Consider the following 21076-nt stretch of genomic DNA (forward strand, 5'->3'; position numbering starts at 1 on the left):
TTTGCTGATGCCTGTCTTCTTGCGGTGTCCTCACCGGGCCTTTCCTCTATGAGCATAGGGAGAGAGATCTCTGTAATCTATTCCTCTTCTTATAAGGACACCATCAGTCCCTGTCAGATTATTTCCCCACTCTTATTACTTCAGTTAACTTCAGTTACCTCCCTAAAGGACTTAACTCCATCTTCTACAGTAAAATTGAGAGGGGCTTCAACATATATTTTTTGGGGGGACAAAATTCAGTCCATAACAACAACTTAAGATAACTTTCTCTGATTTTCAGTCTCTCACTAATACCTTCCTCTTTGTCTACGACTTATTCAAGTTTCCTTAATTAAATTTTGTTTTTAATTTTCTTACATTATCCCTTTCCTTTAAATGCTCTCTTCATTTCTTAGTTGGTATTTCTTGGAAATGAAGGCACCTTTCCTCACAACGTATTGATTACTCTCCCCACTGTAACACAGCGTCTTCTCCCATGACTTTCCTGAAATGGTTCCATTTTTGTTCATAAAAGTTTAGTCATCAAATCAGATGGTTCATTTTCAGTTCCCATAGGATTTTACCTTTGGGAAACAACTGACTCCATTAAATGGTGCTTCTTTTAAATCTACCTTCCTTTGTGTTTTATAGCTATCTTATGATTTCTGTTGGCATACCACCTAGCTTCTTTCTGATCATTTTTTTTAATTTTATTTTTTTCAGTTGTTTCTCTCCTCACTCCTTAGCACTAGATACTACATACATTTGGTCTTCTTCTCATCTCTTATATACTCTCTCTTACTCCAGCAGCTTTGTTTACCATTTAATATATTATCTGCCAGGCACCTTCCATCTGTTACCAACATCTCTCCCTCTGTCTTTGTCATTTCAGCCTTCGCTATGTTCTCTGTGCTCTCACAGGGAGATCTATTTAACACAGGAATCTCAGTGGAAAATACGAGTAACTTATTTCTCTACTAAGTAAAGCCCTTACAGATCATATGGTCCAGACCCATCTTGCAGCCATGTCATCTGGACTATGTGACCTCCAATGTCACAACAGCAGAGGACCAGACAAGAGGGACGTTGTCTCCTAATGACCTCAGCTCAGAAGTGATACACTTTATTCTGCTTCTTTGCCACTGGCCACAACTAATCAAAGGAAAACAGTCTAACTACAAAGGGGGATGAAAACTGTAGATAAGCACATAGGATATTTGATGAGCGCCATCTCGAGGGGACATCACCTACCATCAAACTTTTATTTCACAGAGAAAACACAGACTATAAAGCAAAAACACCACTAACTAACTTCTCTTTACGTACAAGGATGGCTTTTCTACATAGTTTATAAATACCTATTCTCACTTCCTCAGTATCTTCCATTCATTTTCCCATCTCATTGGTATTGTTAAGGTTTTCCTCTTTAGCGACTTTATTTTGGCCCCCTCCCATTAAAAAGCTGCCCCCTTCCCATTAAAAATTATTCTTGCTTGAATGCAAGTAATTCTCTAGCTACCTTTTCTCTCTTCCTAATTTCACAGTACACTTTATCAAAAATTGTATTTATTCTCATTGTCTGTATTTTCTTATCTTTATGTACCTCGTGACTCACACAATTTTGCTATTTTCTTTTTACTTATCTGCACTGGAATTGCATCCACCAACATTTAATTTGTGATTAAATTGAATGAATATTGTTTGGTCATTATGTCACCTTTCAGCACTATTTGATTTTGTTGATCAAACTTGTCATCTCAGAAAAATCTTTCACCTTATCAACAGTAGCATCTTAACCTGCTACTTCTTCCTCCTGCCTCTGGACATCCTTATCTTTTTCATTGGGCCCTCTCACTTTGCCCTCTGCCAAGAGATGTGTATTTCTCAGAAGCTCTCTTCTGCCCTTGATAGGTGGTCTCATCTACTCTTGTGATTCCAGCCACCATATATATCACAGATCTTGACCTAAAACTTACATATCTCTCTCCTGAGTCTCTTACAAACCTAACTAATTGCCAACTGAAAAACTCTGCCCAAATGTAACATGGACACTTAAAATTAATTATGTGATTTTACTGAACGATTAATTTTACCTTCAATACTTACTTCCACTATTCATCTCTCTACATCATTTATACCACCACTATTTGTACATTTGTCAAAGTTGGATACTGGGGAAACACTGAAGACTCTGGACTCTGACAACCCTCAGAATGGGAGAAAATATTTGCAAACGAAGCAACTGACAAGGGATTAATCTCCAAAATATGTAAACATAAATAAATTTGTAAAATACATAAGCAACTCATGCAGATCAATATCAAAAAAAAAAAAACCCAATGAAAAAGTGGATGGAAGACCTAAATAGACATTTATCCAAAGATGGCCAACAAACACATGAAAAGATGCTCAACCTCACTAATTGTGAGAGAAATGAAAATCAAAACTACAAGGAGGTATCACCTCACACCGGTCAGAATGTCCATCATCAAAAACTCTACAAACAATAAATGCTGGAGAGCATGTGGAGAAAACGGAACCCTCCTACACTGTTGGTGGGTATGTAAATTGGTACAGCCACTATGGAGAACAGTATGGAGGTTCCTTAAAAAACTAAACATAGAACTACCATGTGACCCAGCAATCCCACTCCTGGGCATATACCTGGAGAAAAGCAGAATTCAAAAAGATGCATGCACCCTAATATTCATTGCAGTACTATTTACAATAGCCAGGACATTGAAGCAACCTAAATGTCCGTCAACAGAGAAATGAATAAAGAAAATGTGGTACATATATACAGTGGAATATTACTCAGCCATAATAAGGAATGAAATAGTGCCCTTTGCAGAGACATGGATGGACCTAGAGACTGTCATACAGAGTGAGGTAAGTCAGAAAGAGAAAAACAAATATTGTATAATATCACTTATATTTGGAATCTAGAAAACTGGTACAGATGAACTTATTTGCAAAGCAGAAATAGAGACAGATGTAGAGAACAAACACATGGGGGGAGGGGGGTGGGATGAATTGGGAGATTTGGATTGACATATATACACCACTATGTATAAAATAGATAACTAATGAGAAACTATGATATAGCACAGGGAACTCTACTCAATACTCTCTGGTGACCTAAATGGGTAGAAATATAGAAAAGAGGGAATATGTGTATAGGTATAACTGATTCACTTTGCTGTACAGCAGAAACTAACACAACATTGTAAAGCAACTATACTCTAATAAAAATTAATTTAAAAAAATAATAAAACTCTGGACTCTGTATAATCATCCCTCACCTTCACAATTAATTCAGTAACCAAGTACTGTCTAACCTAAATTCCATCTATCTCTCAATATTGTCTGCTTTTATTCAAGCCTCTTGCCACTACTTGGTTCTGAGCTACATTTTCTTTTATTTATGGAACATATACAGTCTCTTAACTTTTAACAGAATAAATCTTTTAACAGTATAAGTATTCATTGAGTACCTACAACACTGGTAAGTAAGGACATCGTTCACATGGAGTTTACAATGTAGTAGGGGAAATGAACTATAAAATGTAACTATACCTCTCATAGATAACTTGACAGCCAAGTTTTATAAGAACACATAGAAAGGGAATTTAATCTCTAATGGAAGTCATGAAAAGCCAGATATTCGATGTTTATTTTGAAACTTATATGATGAGAGTGCATTCACCAAGGATTGAATGAGTAAAGAATGATGCAAATTGATGACATAACCTGGAGAAAGTTCAGCATTAAGAGAAGTCTAACCCTGAAGTCTATTGAGTATTGCTGAAAATTTATGGAAGAAGGAGATGCTAAGTAAGGAGAGAGAAACCAGATAAGGGTGGAATAGTAGGCAAGAGCACAGTGCTTGAAGCCTTTTCCCCAAAATTAAAGAGAAGCTATCAAAGAGCTCTAAGCCGTTGAGTGAAATTTAGGTTGCAATGCAGAGAATAAACGAGACAGAAATAATACTGGAGTCAGGGAAAAAGTGAACTGGGATGTTACATCCGAGTAAAAAATGTAAAATATATGACAATGGACATAGAGAAGAATGGACATATGTGTGTGTGTGTGTGTGTGTGTGTGTGTGTGTGTGTATACAGTATAATTATGACAACTCTTAGGGATTGTTCCAGAGTTTAAGGGAGGGGAGAAGAGTAAAGAATGACTCTCAGTTTCTTGCTTGGCTAATTGGGGTTAAAAGAGTTTGCAATAAAAAAGAATTAGTTTAAGTCATTTAGTCATTTTAAGTGCATTCTGAATCCTATACAAATAAGTTTGAGAAATTTAAGAAAATTGTGTTTCCTTAAGTTTTGCATATCTTTTGTTATGCCACGTAAATTCCCTTCTTTTTCATATGATTAAAGAAAAGTTATGAAAAAAATAAGAGAGATGAGAGAAAATAAAATCATATGAAAAATTATGAATGATCTTTATCTGTTTTTGTGCTTACTGTAATTTCTTATTCTTTACCTCTCTATATACATATTCTGAGGTATCTTCTCAGACTTGCTGAATCAATCTGTGAGGATTAAGTTTAACTAATCGCTCAGATGAACCTAAAATTTGTTCATCTACAGGAATAACCAACATAAGAGAGCAGTTATGGTTGTCTCAAAATTAGGGAAGACTTCCCAATTATTCCCATTATGTCAAAGAGAGAACATGAGCAGGTACTTCAAGTATCCGAACTTCATATGATTAGATTCTGTAAACGCATTTTAAATAGAAAAAATACATAGAAGAAAGGTTAAGACAGAACTTTCCTGGGATAAAATGGATGATATAGTTTCACCAGATGCCTTTACTTAGGAAAAAGAAATGTTAAAGAATTGTAACAGTATCCAACCTGGAAAACAAAATACAGAAATTTTCACGGCTAAGCCTGAGCTCAGTACAACTCTGATTTAGTGTTTTTTCAAGCCTTACACAGCAGTCTCTATTTTAAAAATATTTATAAGTAACCCACTTTGTAGGAAAACACCTATCTTTCATCATAAGAATTATTACACTTTATACTTTTATTCCAGCCTAACTTTTATACTCCATTTTCTACCATTTGGCAACTTATAACCTACACTCTAGTCAAAAAAAAATCTCATTTACAATCACCTAAATATACTGTGTTGGTTCTCAAGTCCAGGATGTTCCTTCTGCCTGGTATGCCCCTGACCTCCTCTCCACGTGGAAAATTCCTACTGACATTCAAAACCTAATTCCAAGACCCCCTTATTGTTGGCATCCTCTTCAATATCCCCTAACAGGGTTATTGACTCCAAGTTCTGTTTTACAAAGTTACATTTTTATGATCTATTTATTTAATAGCCTATCCCTATTCGATTGTAATGAGTTGTTTATGCATCTCTCACACTCTCTTTTGAGTTCCTCTGGCCTTTATTTTTTCTTTTATCTCTTACCCATAAGCACAGTGCTTGCCCCATAGTATGTGCTCAACGTGTTGGCTGAGTGAAAAAAGACACCTTTTAGCTCTAATCATTTGTGAAATTTCATTTAAAATGACATCAGATTACCCTTTGTTTCCTAACTTAATTTCTAGTACTATAGAATGTACACTCAGAACACCGTCAGTGGCCTACAGAAAGAGTGTTCTCATTGGACTTCATGCATATAGTCAACCCCTTATAACTTTCTCTGGCATACAACTGCCAGACATGTTCTTTAAAAAAAAAAAAAAAGTACCAACCCCTCACCTATTGGAAAACTTCCAGAAGCTCTCCATTCCTTATTGTATCTTTTCTACTTGATTTTTCAAATACCTCTGTCTTACTTCATCTATTCAGAACTGCCTTTTCTACCTTTGGCTTTTATTTTCAATTTCATTCATATCATTATCTGCACTTACCCATAGAACCTAAGCATATTTCAGTTTCTTATGCAAGTTTCCTCACTAGAGGTCAAAGGGGCATGGACTATTGTGATAAAATATTAAATAAATAGACGATAGGACTTTGTTCTATTGGTCTGGGAAAATTACTACCTGAAACATATAATTCTGGAAACTGAAGGGATCAGACCTGTCAACTTTGTTTACTTCAGACTCAAATCAATGTATTGTCTTTACCTGAGCTCTGGTTACATTTAGAAAAAAGTACTGTAAATACAGTGAATGAGCAAGACCACTATCTGAGATGTGTCTGGGTCCTTAGTATAGTAATTGGGGGAATGGTAAGTGTTGGTCAATGTTTGCTGATTGATGACTCAATAGATCTGGTTAAGCCTCACCCTCAGAATTCCAGATTTTTTAACAAGCTTCTCAGTCTTTTCATCCCAAGGAAGAAACTAAAGAAAACCAGATGACAAGAATTTCAAATTGTAAAATATCCTAGTTGTCAAATTTAAATAGGGGTATCCTGTGCAATGGAGAGGCTGGCTGGTGCCAATTTCACATTTTGTTCTCTAGTGGCTGTGTGAAGCCTGCTCTGCCAGTGAACTGACAGGTCGAGAGTACTCCAGCTTCCACAGACACCCGAGAACTTTCTATTTTTCATGGTGTTCCTACCTTATCTAAGAGAAGGACTATATTCACAATGAAAAGAGTTATGATTAATCGCCAGTAGAGAGATTCTTCCACTTTCTGGGTGCCCACGTTAAGAGTCTGGTATAGTCAACACTCCCTCTAACATAGATCATGCATTGAAATGAGAACACTCTCACCTAATATGGCCAGAGAGATTAAGGGAGTTGGCCCAGCTGAGCCCAGGAGACACCTCTAATTCAAAACCTCAACCATTAACATAGTGATTGTGATCAAGGAGACTTACAGCACGTAAGAGATTCAAAAAGCATATTAATCCACCTCCGGCAACACTGCCAGTTTAAAAGAGTGATTAAACTTCTCTCCCACTTGATTCAACCTAGCTATGTATTATACCACTCTAAATGCTAGCAGACTCTATGCTTATGGCTTCCTTTTGGTAGCACTTAGTATACACGAAAACTTTCTCCAAGAAGTAATTACTTTTGAAACCATAAACATTTCAGTTGGGAAAAGAGAAAAAGAAAGGAAGTGCAAGTAAAGGGAAGTAGGAAAAAATAAGAAAATACCCTCAGATATAAACATGTTGATTCAAAAAATAACTTAAAGGGGATTTAAATGATACTAGGTGAGCATTTATTCTGTTTCTGCTTTAAATAAAGCATTCTGTTCTATTTCTTAGGTGTTGTACTTGTTTATTATCTAATGATATCTGTTAAAAACCTCTTGAAAGATATGCATTCATTCTGGTATCCTAAGCACCTATCTGGATGAACAGCACAAGTAGTGGGAAGTCATGGGGCATAAAGGACCTTGCCAAGGCTCTGGAATCCATCTCTTACTTATGGTCTTTGAGACTCAGGCTCCTCCTCTATGTAATGTTCATAAAACTTAGTGGAGATAGAACACTAGGGACACAGAAGGTCAAAATAGGTATTTACTACTACTTTTCAAATATCTTCCTTTAGGAAAACAAATATATTTTATTTGCAATGAGGCTTTCTTGTGAATTTTATTCTTCTAAAGAAGAATATTTTTAGTGAACAATTTATTCATTTGTCTCCCTGTGCTACTTTCTTGACAATACTCAAGTAGGGGTGGTTTTCTCTCAAACAGTTACCTTCATGTGATTTGTATCTCAGACCTTCCTAAAAGCATGTTTTCCTGCTCTTTCTTTCCACCCCATCCCAACTCTACATAAAATATGAAAATGCACAGAACCCTGGGAAAATAAGGAGAAGCAAAATGTTTGTCACTGCCAGCTCTAGTATGCATATATCAGAGGCTAAATTATAACTGATGAAGACAGAAATGGGACCCATATCTGTCTGACATCAGAAATCAGAAGTGTAGCTACTACAAGCTGATGAATTGGAACTCAGATCAAGGCCTAGAGTTGAGAGGAGTCTTCTGATCAGAAGGGGAAAGTAAACAAAGGGCAGCATTTAATTATTTAATAATAAATAAGAGAATGACTATGGTGTTTTTACAGAACAAGATATAATATTGAAATAAAACCCCCCAAAGTGACACAGAAATATAATGCAATCCTCTTAAGCTACAACCCTTCCTAAACCAAACCGTACTATTCTCTTCACACAGCCTGGAAAGTCAAAAGAAAGGGGATACTGATCTGCATCACACTGGCATTAGAAGCAGATCTAGTTTTAATGACGTTTTATTTCATGGACTGAAGTTTCCCCCCAAAAAAGGGTAAGCTTTTTTCTCCAGAAACATCACTGTGTAATAATCAAGGAGCCAGGGATGGTGGTATTAATTGCTCTAAGTACAGGGATTTGTTTTGAAGAAAGAAGTACCAATCAGAAAGAGAATTGACCAATAATTACTTAACAAAACTGCTTCAGAAGTAGATTTCTAAATCTACTTTTAGATTAATTGATAGTTAGAAAAATCTTACTAAGTTTATTCATTTAGAGGAAATCTGTGCAAGCCTCTGAAACCAAGAGGTATTGTATCAAAAGAGATAAGGTCACTAGACACTTATGTAAGAGCCACTTCTCCTCAAATGGCCACCATATAGTCATTTCTGACTATTACATTACCAAGAAGTAACAATGCATCTTTAGGAAACTAGTATGAAAGAAAAACATAATAAAATTTTTTGCAGGTGACTCTTTGATCTCATAGGTGTGTGTTAATTTTCCAAAGTTGGGACTGGATCTTGCCTTTAGAAAATGCTCCTTGAAATATCATATTGAAAATCTTCTCTTTTACTCCTTATTGTAAACACTGTATATGTTTTTAAGAAGACCAAAAAAAGTATGGACTATGGGGTTTCCCTGGTGGCGCAGTGGTTGAGAGTCCGCCTGCTGATGCAGGGGACACGGGTTCGTGCCCTGGTCCGGGAAGATCCCACATGCCGCGGAGCGGCTGGGCCCGTGAGCCATGGCCGCTGAGCCTGCACGTGCAGAGCCTGTGTCCGCAACGGGAAAGGCCACAGCAGTGAGAGGCCCGCGTGCCGCAAAAAAAAAAAAAAAAAAAAAAAAAAATATATATATATATACATATATATATATATATATATATATATATATATATATATATATGGACTATGAAATTCTTTTTCCAGTAGTGAAATTGTGGAGAATACAACTTACATTTCTACTGTATTCCCGCAAAAAGAGGAAGTTCTTTTCCACAAAGACTCTCATCAATGTTAACTCTAGGAGAGGAGTATTTGTAGTTGTCTCATGCTTTGTGGTGACAGACTCTCACTTTTTCCCCTGTCTTTATTGTGGGAAACAGGGCACACTTTGGGCTGAGAATTCATGCTGTGGTCGGAAAAGAAAGAAACGAAAAATACCCTCATTCACACTGCTCTTTAACAAGTTCAGCGAATGGGCTTCAGGCATTCTAAACAGCAGCGATTAAAAAATAACTTTAGATTTCCTACATTTCTTCCAGTAGGATGAAAAGCTGAGGTATGTTAACTTTAATCTTATGGTTTGGGTGAATACAGAGTTCGATTACTCCCTGTCAAAGCAGAAATCAGCCTCTTACAGGGAGTAAGTGCTAATTAAGCAAAACAGAGTAAGCATGTTATATGAAGTATATTTGTTTCTTTCCTGTGCACTTTGGCTGCACAAGCTCTAACCACAGTTTTCGGAGCAACCATCAGTGCTCCCTAAGAATGCCAATGCAGTGTTCCGTCCAGTTAGTGGGGTGCAGAGACCAGTCAGAATGCTGATGCTTTCCACAAAGGAGATGGGGCTAGGGAGGCAAATGCAATCATGGAATATTATATCTGTCTTGTGTGCCTGCTACAAAACAGTGTCCTCTCAAGACTACTCCATCCCTTCTTTGCTTTAAACGTGTAAGTTTGTATATGTAAGCTTTACAAGTCTCTAATAAGAGAAAACTGAAAATGCCCAGGAAAAAGATAAAATTGCTTCAACAGAGAAAGGTCTCTCTGTTCCCGTTGAAGAGGATATAGAGTTAATAACAGGAAATATCCATCCCCTGAAATTGTATGAAACATGGATGCTTCGAAAATTTACTCAAGGTCTCACTGACCAGGCTATAAGTAATTTTAATTATTATTTCTTATGATTATGGTAGATAAAAAGTCTCAGTAGTATGCTAAAAATCTTTAACGCTCGTTGACCTTTTTTGTTGATAGCTTTCCTCCTCCCAGGCTCCAGCCAACAATAGCAGTAACAGATATCCAGATCTTAAGAGGATAGAAGTATAATGGTGCACTGAATATGGAAAGGAAGAACCAGTAAATGTTCCTATATATTCATAACGCGAATCAGCATCAAACTAAGGAATAAGCTTCCCCAAGAAGAAGTTGACAGCAAATAGTTTCTCCTCTTAATGAATTGAGGAACCAACTTTGAAGTTATCCATAGCCACCGCTTCTGAAGCAACCAATAGCTTTGTAACTATTAGTTTACTTGTATTAGATTAATTTATATTAGAGTTTATTTAATGCAATTGCTCACAAATTTTAAACCATTTTGTAGAGTAGTGTTCTCTATCTGTTTAAATGAAATGCTTTCCTAAGCTCAAGATCAGTGTTTTTATGTTGTGTAAATTATGAAATTACTGTGGAATATCTGGTAAACTTGATAGGAAACCCCAGATGTCAGCACTTTGCTGGGCAAGATTTAAAGTGGCCCACACCGTTAACCCTCATCAGGAGCAGTAGCAGTGGGCTAAGTCATAAGGGCATGCCCATCCATTACACTCACCCAGGATAATGTGAGAGAGAATCAAAGGGCAGTCAGACAGGGACCTCTACGCTCAGATTCCACTGCCAAGAAATGGCTTAAGTCAGCTCTTGTTGTTGAAGAAAATAACACTTTAGGAATCAGACTGAATCCTATTTTAAGTTTTAGAGGAGGAAGGATACTATTTAAACATTGATGAAATGTGCCTCTTTTTTTGTAAATCAGCATAGAAATTTATTTGAATTCAAAATAATATGGTTATATTTAGCATAGTGTAATAATTATCTAAAGCACATATCATCGTTGGCTCTGGAGCAGTTCTAAAGATGTCATTCTTTTGAAGTCAAAAAATATGCAGTAAAAAATGTACAAGGAAGCAAAAATATAAATAAAACAAGTTTGCTGAGTATGGGAAGTTGTTACAAGAGGGGCACACCAAGATAATGTAACAGAGTCCAAATTACATAACATACAGCAAGGAGTTCTCTTGCTTTAACAACTCCTAGAAAATAAACCAGTAATCTCAATGCAAGAATATCACCACTGGATTAACAGGACAAATTTTCTGAGGGACACAGGTAGTAATTCACTATACTTCCCTTTTCTCTCATACCTTTTCTCACACCAATTTCTTTTCTTTCCTTGAGGATAGATTTTATCCTGTTAAAAAAATTTTAGTTTTATTTGTAAAGTGGAGTAAATAATATCCTGAGTGAAGTAGGCAGCATTTTAGCTGAAGATGCTCAGGAATGAAACTTTTGAAAAAGGTCAATCAGCTAGCTAGCTAGTAGTTACCATCAGTGGCTTGCAGAAAAAAAAATTACAGATGATATGTTTGCTAAATCGATAAAAAGAATAAGCAGTTTAAAATGGGTGAAAAATCCCAGGATTTATTGTGACCTAGACCAGAGGTCCCTAAACATTTTGGAACCAGGGACCGGTTTCCTGGAAGCAAATTTTTCCAGGGATGGTGGGTGGGGTGTGTGAGGTTCAGGTGATAATGTGAGCCATAGGGAGCTGCAGATGAAGCTTAGCTGGCTTGCTTGGGACTCACCTCCTGCTGTGCAGCCCGGTTCCTAAGAGGTTGCGGACTGGTACCCGTCCAAGGTCAAGGGGTTGGGGACCCCTGACCTAGAAACTCAAAAGTAGACAGTTGACCTTTGATTAAGCCCATTTTCCTGTGGAGTGAGCCATAAGGGGCTCCAAGACAGTTTGGTTTCAACAGTGTTCACAACCAGAGGGCAAACTCAGAATGTCTCCTCCTCTTGCAGAAACTGGGCCACGGATGAGAAGTCTTTTTTTGAGTAGCCCTTCCTGCACATCATCCCTGCAGATCTGATGGGCTTGACTGTCCAGAAGGACTGGGCTCTTCGTGCTGGTAGCAGAGCCTCATGCTAATCCCAGATCCTTAGCCATGAGTGTTGCTCCGAATCCGCCCTGATAGTAATTAGCCGAGGGAACTCCATCCATCACCCCAGGTACAGGATTATAAGTGTCACTTGACCAACATCGTCCTGAGCTCGTATTTAGGATTTTAGCCAAGAGTTTTGGGTCAAGACCTAACCTGAGTCCCAGATTCATAACTTCAGCAGTTCCAATCCTACTAATAGCTAACAGCAAGTTTTGCAGATCTTTGAAGCCTGGCCAGTCCCAACAGCTCCACGATGCACCACATGGGAGCCCATGCACCACAGCAGCTTAACCCCTCCCATCCTAAATGTGAGGTTGCCAGACCGAGCCGTTCCCACACCACCAGAAACAGGGGCATCCGTGAAAACTGCTCCCATTTTCTCAACTTCTTTGGCCAATTCTCTCAAAACCATAGGATCAACAGTACTGGAATCTATTAATAGTGAGTCTTTCTTCACTTTTTTTTGAATTCCATTTGCTCCAGAATAGGCTTCTAGCGCATTGATGCATTGTAATAATTCTGTCAGCTTTTTCGGCTACATCTGCTGCGGAAGACACTACCGGGTTCACCTGCATCTAGAAGCTCTTTGCATGCATCAGGGAACACATCATCAATAATGAGTGGCTAGCCATGTTTCATGAGCTATTTTGCCATTGGATTCCCCACGTTGCCTACTCCAATGAATCCAACTGGAGTCTTAGAAGCTATTGACCTAGAACACAGCGCTGCAAGGCGGGCCACCGCCGGCTGCTGCGGACGACTCCTGTACCATAGGCCGGAGGTGGCTCCACGGAGACGGAAGGAGGCTGCCACTCTGCCCACACCCCTCTTTCCCACGGTGACCTCCTCGACTCCCGGCTCACCCACTGGCTGCTATACGGTGTGTGGTGCGGAGGGCCGGCTCGGCTGTGGCGATTCTTAATACCTCTTTGTTACTAGGCTGCACATACAATTTCACCTAGTGAGCGATTTAACAGAAGGAATTTTTTTCTACGGCATTTTTGTGGCACAGCAGATAGAAGCGAGGTCACTATTTCTTTGAAGAACTAAATTAAAAATTTATAGAAAGTCATGATTCATTCTAAAAATATGCTGAGTCAAAGAAACATGAAAATTGATGCGATGGAGGAAGAGCGTTAGACTTCCCTGATGCTCAAATGGGACCTTTCTTCTGGTGACAGAATATGGTTGTGTAACTCCTTTAATCCCAGTGGATTTTCCAAAAATTCCAGAATCTTCAGATTTTGGTAGCCCCTGTTTACTGCCTTTGCCCCCCCCCCACCCATGTCAAACCCCACTCCCACTCCACACACATTTATTTTTTACCAGTTGTCTTCCAGGGTGTTTTTCTTTATATAGCTATTGCAACAGTTTGTTAGACTATTGACCCCCAGTGCAAATGCCCCTCCCCCCCATTTTCTCACCCTGTGTAATTTTGTTCCACCTTGACCTGGGCTTGGTCACGTGACTTGCTTGGGTCCAATGGCATATCAAGAGCTGAAGCTTGGAGGGTACTCGTGCTTTAGGCCTTGTCCTCATGGAAACCTGACAAGTTAGGAAGCTTGGCTAACCTAGTGGAGACTAGGCACAGGCCACAGCCACACCAATGGCCAGACATGTGAAAGCAACCAGTCCCAGTCCAGCAACCAGATGATGGCAGCCTCAGTAGTCACCTCAGGTGAAAACAAGATAGATCCACCCAGGAGATCGCAGCCCATTCTGCTGATTCACAAATTGTGAGGAGATAAAGTCCCTGCTGTTTTAAACCACCAAGCTTAGGAGTAGTTCATCACACAGGAAGAGATATAACTATCTTCATGGTTAGATTATCTTCCCATTTTATACCATGTTTCCCCTCAAACGATTGTTCCTTTATCCAAGATTCTAGAAAAGAAATAACAACTGATGAGGCTGATAGAGCCTTAACATTTTTTAAACGTTTTATAAACTTTTTAAATAACTGTTAATAAAATCAATATTTATTTGATCACAAAATTATTTCCTTCAGTTGCCTTAAGAAGTAATGCAGAATTGTACTAAGTTTATAAATTTGGAGGCTCTAAAAATGTGTTATTCCTTGGATTCAAGTCCTAGTGTACTTTATGTGGGCATTCACGTTTGCAAAATGATTCCAGGAAATTTGCAATTTCATTTTACAACTTTGGCCTAAGGAGTCTTATGATATTTTACCTGAGAAAAATAATACATTAATTCCACTTTCAGCTATTAAACCCATGGCTTCCTGCATTTTCTAAATTCCCTATCAGTAAAGAAGACTATGTATAGCATACAAGACTGTCATGATTAGGAGGAAGGTAATACAGAAAGAACCCATCAAATTAGGCATTGCCCAGTCATGTCAGTATACTAACGTGGGGAGCCACAGGCAGCTTGAAGCCTGGAAAAGAGACAGATACAATGTAATGATTATTCTAAGGATCCGGATAATGATTCCTATGATTTTGTTTTAAATATTAATGGCAGAGGATTCTGGGGAAATGATGGTGGCTACAGAGAAGATTTTTATCCCTGAATATGCCACCCCTCCCCTAAATACACAACCCCCCAACCCCCCAAAAAAGAAAGAAAAGCATCTAGGATAGCAAGATCAAAAACCCACAGACAGCATCTACAACAAGGTGTCCACATGAACTGCAACATACAGCCAGGTAGGAACAAATCAACAACAGGAAGAAGACCTACATATGTGTATCCCAAGGTGTGTGGGAGGAAGATGAGGGAAGGACTCTCTCTCTCTTTCAGGAGAGCCAAAGGTTACTATGGTTCAAGAACTCCCTGAGATTGAAAAACTCACTGAGAACAGCGGCAGAAACCGGGAGTGAACGTTGCAGGCTCCACTTTGCAGCTGAGTGCAAGAACTTTGAAATGTTCTGAGGATGCCAAGTGTTCTGGGGTCTGTGAAACCTTGACACCTATCAAACCAAAGCACCATTCCAGAACAAATCCCCATACTCAACAAGGACAGCAAAGAGGAGGCCTGGGTTCATGGGAATAGGAGGGCCGAGGAGGAAGATTTTAGAAATTTTAAGGTCATTTTTTAAATTACGTTGTGAAAATAATAGAAGATAGTGAGACCTGGAGTTCTGAAGCTAGAAATTATATTCTGATCTATGTTCCCCTCCTAAAGTGGAAACTTAGTTCATTTAAAAATGAGTGACAGAAGAGTATTCCATTCACATCCTGTAGAAAATCAGTGAGAAAAAAAAGAAAAAATAAGGGTGAAAAGAAAGTTCCAGCAAATCCTGAAATTGTGACAGAAAAACACGTCCACAGAACAAATCAGAACAACTGAAATTTATTGCCTGACATTGTGGAAAAGTAAAAGAAATTTTAAAAGGAGTAGAAACTGGTTTTAAGAAAAACATAAAAGAAATTAGAAAAATTCAGAAATGAAGTGATTGGAGAATAGCAAGATTTGAAAAGGTGAAAGAATTCAGTAAGTAATTTGTTTAAAAAAAATCATGTCTCGAGAGAAGGTTAAACTAGAAGGAACACAAGTTTGAATAAACACAGTGGATAATGTCTCCTTGGGGAAATAGCTGATTTCAAATCCAGCATGAGAAACGAACAAGATGTTCCTGTTACATCTTGTGATACAAGAGAGCTGGGAAGACTTCAAGGACTACTGTGGTTGTGTGGAAAGACTCAGGAGCTAACTTGAACAGGTTCCGTGAACCTAAGAGTGGACAATCTCTGCATCGATATTTATAATAACCTCACTGAAAACACCAACAAAGAAAGAAAATACCTCATTAGTCATCTTCGGAAGCTACTTTGGAGTCAACCTCTCTCTCTCTCTCTCTTTTTTTTTTTTTTTTTTTTTTGTAAAACTGGTAAATAAACTAAAAGAAGGATTTATTCTTCCTTTCCTAAGTAAACTGTAACTCAGGGCAACCAAATAGTTGATGAAATAATATTCTAGCTAGTAAATGAATAATAATCTAATTAGTAGAATATCACCATTTGGTACCCTTAATAAATTAGAGGATCTAGACATTGATCATTAACGGCTGCAACGTCACAGTAAGACAGACACTTTATAGTTCCTTTTGGAATTAATCAATATTATCTATGAAGTAAACTTGCCGAAAAATCACACCTGAATTATGTCAGTGCTCTAGATCTATCTACCAACTGACAGTAAATACATGGGCCAAAGGAGCATAATAAATATATAAGCATAAAGGGGATGCAATCAGCATAATCCAGACAGTTGGGAACCCTACTGGATGAAGGCATTGAATTCAATGACAAATACTTGCAAGAAAAATGAGCAAATTGAGTTCTTGTAAACCTATACTTTAAAAGAAATTATGTTTGGATCAGCAATCAAATAAATAATGGTTATTAACATAAAAATACATTTATAGGACAATCAAAGAAACATGAACTGACTGGCTATTTGTTGATATTAAGGAATTATTATTATTTGGGGATGTGTGATAATGACATAGTTGAGCTTAAAAAGGACAGTTCTTGCATTTTAGACATATGTATACTGACATTTTCGCTGAGAAAAAGAAATCTGGAATTTGCTTTAAAATTGCTGGGGATTATGGTGGTAGTATTAAGAGAGGGTACAGAGAAAATATATTGGCCTGAAATTGATATTTGATGAGAATAATTGATGAAAGTTTCTACTTCTTTCTTTTTACTTCTGTAGATGTTTGAAATTTTCTATACTAAAACATGTTTTATAAATGTAGATGGCTTTCAATTTGCTCTTCTGAGCTCTCAGGAGGCAAAAAGCCATTCTTAAATTAGGAGCTTTCTTCTCTAGCCAAGAATTCTAATGATAATTTTGTCCCAACTGGCCAGAGCACTCAGATTGCTCTGAGATCTGTTGGTGGAAAAAAAATCAGCACAAACAATAAAGAGGCTCTTTAGTCTTAGAAGAAAACAACAAAGAGTAAAGGCTGGTGCTAGGTCTAGGGCAATAGTGTAATATCAGTATAAGACAAAATATTAGTTTCTTCCAAAATCCACTTGTTACTACTGTGTATACTTTTGCAGCAAAATATCTTTTCTACATTGTCAGCATTAAAGTAAATTTACTATTTAGGTAGCATTTAAATTATCATATACTCAAAGCCTAGAAAGAATCCCCTAGGCTGAAATGACATTAAATCTTATTTTGGCCATTGTAGTGTATTCTCCAGTCCTACTTGCTTTGTCTATAACTGTCCTAAAAAGGTGTGAGGAGATCTGCCAATATTAATGCCAGGATTCAAAATGAGTTCTTTGTAGCTTGCTTCCTTCAGGATCTTCTGCCCTCAGACCCATGTATTTACTTAATGCCTCAGATTATTGTATATGTCACATCTTTCCAACTAGAAGACAAGCTCCTTTAAGGGCAGTGACTAGTCCCATCAACATCAAATTTACCCCAACACCAGTGCTTTCAAAATGTGTGTTGCTTAGTATATGTCTGACCGTAAGAAGTTATAGAAACAATTCTATTCTAACTAAATAATAATGATACTGCTGCTACTATTTCTACTACTCCTGCTAATAAAATGTATGAAATAGAGTATAAATAGGAAAATAAAGATAACGCTGGAAATCCCAGACTACAAAGTGAATTTTCCCAAAGCCACTGGCCAATTCATCGACTGTAAACAGTTACTTGTGAGTTGGTCAACATTTAAATGCATAATTGAGAGAAGGGTTCAAACGTTTTATTACCAAAAAACAAAATTTTTATAGCTCCAATTTTTGAGCTCAACTAACCTGTAGTTTTAACAGAAATAGATGAGATTCAAAGTATTCATTCAGGTTCCTAAATGATCCATTCCTGATCTTTCCTTATGAAACAATCAATTATAACTCTAATAATTTGTCAAGGATTCACCAATCTCTACTTCTTTTATTTTCCAAGGTTTGGTATCATTACAAAATCAAGTCCTTTGGTGGAATTTAATAGTTTCAAAATCCCTCATCAATATTATTCACTGGGATAAAATAATATGAAAATTTAAAAAACACTGGCTATGTGCTGAGAAATGATCCTTCAGTGATTCACTCAAGGTGGACTAGCACTCAGGCCACACCTGAGGTAGAACTTGAATTCCAAAGTGGACCTTTAAACCACAGCTCATCTTCTCTTTTTAAAACCATTAGAAATAAGCCTGTTGCTTGACCTTTGAGATTCTGCAAAGAGACTATATTTAGATCTTTTGTCTCTTTTAACTTCCCTAGTCCCCTTCTCTACTTTCAGAATAGTGATTCCCAGATAAGTACAACGAGTTCAAACAGTGTGGCTAAAGGGGTAGTTAGTCTGCTCTGCAGCCAAGTTACTCACAGAATAAATAAGTTGGCTTTCACAGTTGTTAGTTTCTTCATGGGCTTTGCTTAGAGGGGTCTCAGCTCAAGCAAGCAGCCTGTCAGCAGCCTGAAATAACTCTGTGGAAATCTAATGGCATATATGTAAAATATGTCTGTGAAACCTTTTATTCAATCTTAGATGCATAATTTTACTACTTCTTTAGGCCTGGAAAAGTATATTCAGCTAAAAAAGGATGGAAAAGAAAATGTGTATAATACCTCATGCCTTCCTCACACCCTAGAACCTTATCTTACCCCTGTTTCATCAGAAAATGATGTATACTGTAAGAAACATTTTTTAAATTATTTGATCAAATATTTAAGTGCACTAAGTCTCTGTATTTATTAAAGCAAATATAGTTACCTTTCTGTCCCTTTCTAAAAGAAAGCAAAAGATACAGTTCTTTTTTCTTAAGACTCAGGGTTTATGGATATTAATTATTACACTATATTGACACCCAGACATGTTTATAGGAGCCTTTTGAGACATACAGAGCTATTTATTCCCATACCAAATGGCACTTCTTTTTCCTCTGCCTTCTGCTTGTATTTTTTCTGTTGCAATTATATCCTACTGAGGCTGCTACATGTCTTTGTTTGATTTGAGGTTCTAAAGGTAAGACTGTATATTCTCCTTTTTACAGAATAATAATGGGTTTTATGACTGTTTGCCTTCAGAAGCCTCCTTTTCCACTCATTCTCATTTCATATCTATGGTGAGGTGTCTAAAACAGATGAGTTAGTTCTGAACTGGTGATATATAAATCAATTATTATTTGATTCATATTCAAAGCAGCTCCTCCTAAAATAGTGGCCTTCCTGCCTGTGGGATGTATGGATGTATATCCATGCCACTCTCTCACTTTGTCACAACTTACCCTTCCCCCTTCCCATATCGTCAAGTCCATTCTCTAGTAGGTCTGTGTCTTTATTCCCATCTTACCCCTAGGTTCTTCATGACCCTTTTTTTTTTCTTAGATTCCATATATATGTGTCAGCATATGGTATTTGTTTTTCTCTTTCTGACTTACTTCACTCTGTATGACAAACTCTAGGTCCATCCACCTACTACAAATAACTCAATTTCGTTTCTTTTTAATGGCTGTGTAATATTCCATTGTATATATGTGCCACATCTTCTTTATCCATTCATCCGAAGATGGACATTTAGGTTGTATCTTGAGGCTTTTTCAGTTTCCTATTTGTCCTCTATGATAGGCACATAACACTTCTCCTAGCACAGAGAATTTGTAATGCTTAGAATCTGCACAAAGCTGTTGCTTGAATGAATGTCTTTAAATTCAACAATGTAATGATAATATTTGAATCTGCAGTAGTTTCTCATTGTCTACCTACATTTAATATTTCTGTTACTGGGAATATCAATACCTATTTTAACAGGGGTATTAGAACCTCAAAATTGCTGGCTATTTAAAACAGGCTTTTTCATAATTTTTTTGATAATGATGGTGATTATGATGCTGTTGATGAAAATGATGATCATTATCAACAATTTCATCATCACCACCACCATCTAATAAGGTACTACTGATTCAAACTGAGGGGTAAAAAAACACCACAAGAAGAAAAGAGTGGATCATAATTACAAGGACTAATAAAAGAGAATCATACATATATTATATACTGAGGTGAAAGAACATGAGATTTACCTTCTGAAGATCAGGATGCCTATTTCTGCTACTTAATGGATAAGTGATCTTGGCTCTGTAATTTAGTCTCTTTAAGTTTGTTTCATTATCTTTAAAATGGGGAAAATAATAATTTCCACCTCTATTCTAAGGATCAAACCAGACACTCTTTTTGAAAGAGTTTTGTAATCTGCATTCAATATACAAATGTCAGCTAATTCTATTACTGAAATTCCTGAAATTCCTTGTCTAAATGCATCAGTAAATATAATTTAATTGCTAGTTCTCTGGAAGCCCCATCCATCTCTTTCGCTAATCGAGGTCAATTTTCTTTTAATATCTCATTAAACCGATTGAGAGTTAATTCCTAGTATGATGTGGACCACTTAGTACCACATATTCTCCAAGAGATTATATTTATTCTTGGCATGTCTCACTCTGATTTCCTGCTTCTGATGAATTCACAGTCTTTGACGTTGACTAGTTTCCTATATCTCTATGCATCGTGTAAACATCTTTACCCTCCAGGACCCCTCACCTTGCTTCATCTCATAAAGCAACAGTAGCATAAGGCTCTTCTGTTAAACAGATTTCTGATGATGATTTGGAGTGGAATTTTAGAACACACGTTAGGTCGAAACTTTAAAATTGAATATCGATCATTACTATTCTTAAAAAAAGAACAGTCGTTAACCTTTCCTTACCCTGATGGATTTTTGGCTGTTCCCGTCTTCTTTAGCGCCCTCTGCTGTCTTCTCCCATCCTTCTCTCCACAGAGATTTTTTTCCTTCAGCTCTGACTCCTCTGCCAGTCCTCTTCTCCTGACTCTCCTGGGGAAGAAGCGCTGTACTTGTTAAACTGCTCTGCAAAGTGAATGAACTCTTTTGTCAGAACCTATTTAACCAGACTCCACACAGAAAACATTTGCTTTTCAAAACCATGTGAGCCAATTAATGTTTTTGCTTTCAGCTTTTGTCTAAAAGGT

At 37.3% G+C, this 21076-nt stretch overlaps 1 protein-coding gene and 1 pseudogene across 2 annotated transcripts in view; one reads left to right on the forward strand and one right to left on the reverse strand.

Annotated features, from left to right (window-relative positions):
* LOC309791991 (uncharacterized protein) overlaps positions 1–21076 on the forward strand; it is a gene marked incomplete at its 5' end in the record, with an annotated part of 232021 nt that overhangs the window by 17040 nt on the left and 193905 nt on the right. The window lies entirely within an intron of this gene.
* On the reverse strand, positions 11934–13815 carry LOC309791804 (3-hydroxyisobutyrate dehydrogenase, mitochondrial-like; annotated as a pseudogene). The gene is made up of 2 exons: positions 13702–13815; positions 11934–12970 (listed from the first exon to the last, which is right to left on the reverse strand). The product of its transcript is annotated as a 3-hydroxyisobutyrate dehydrogenase, mitochondrial-like (transcript).

Source organism: Mesoplodon mirus, assembly GCF_964341445.2.
Source record: "Mesoplodon mirus genome assembly, chromosome: 16".
Taxonomy (NCBI): Eukaryota; Metazoa; Chordata; class Mammalia; order Artiodactyla; family Ziphiidae; genus Mesoplodon; species Mesoplodon mirus.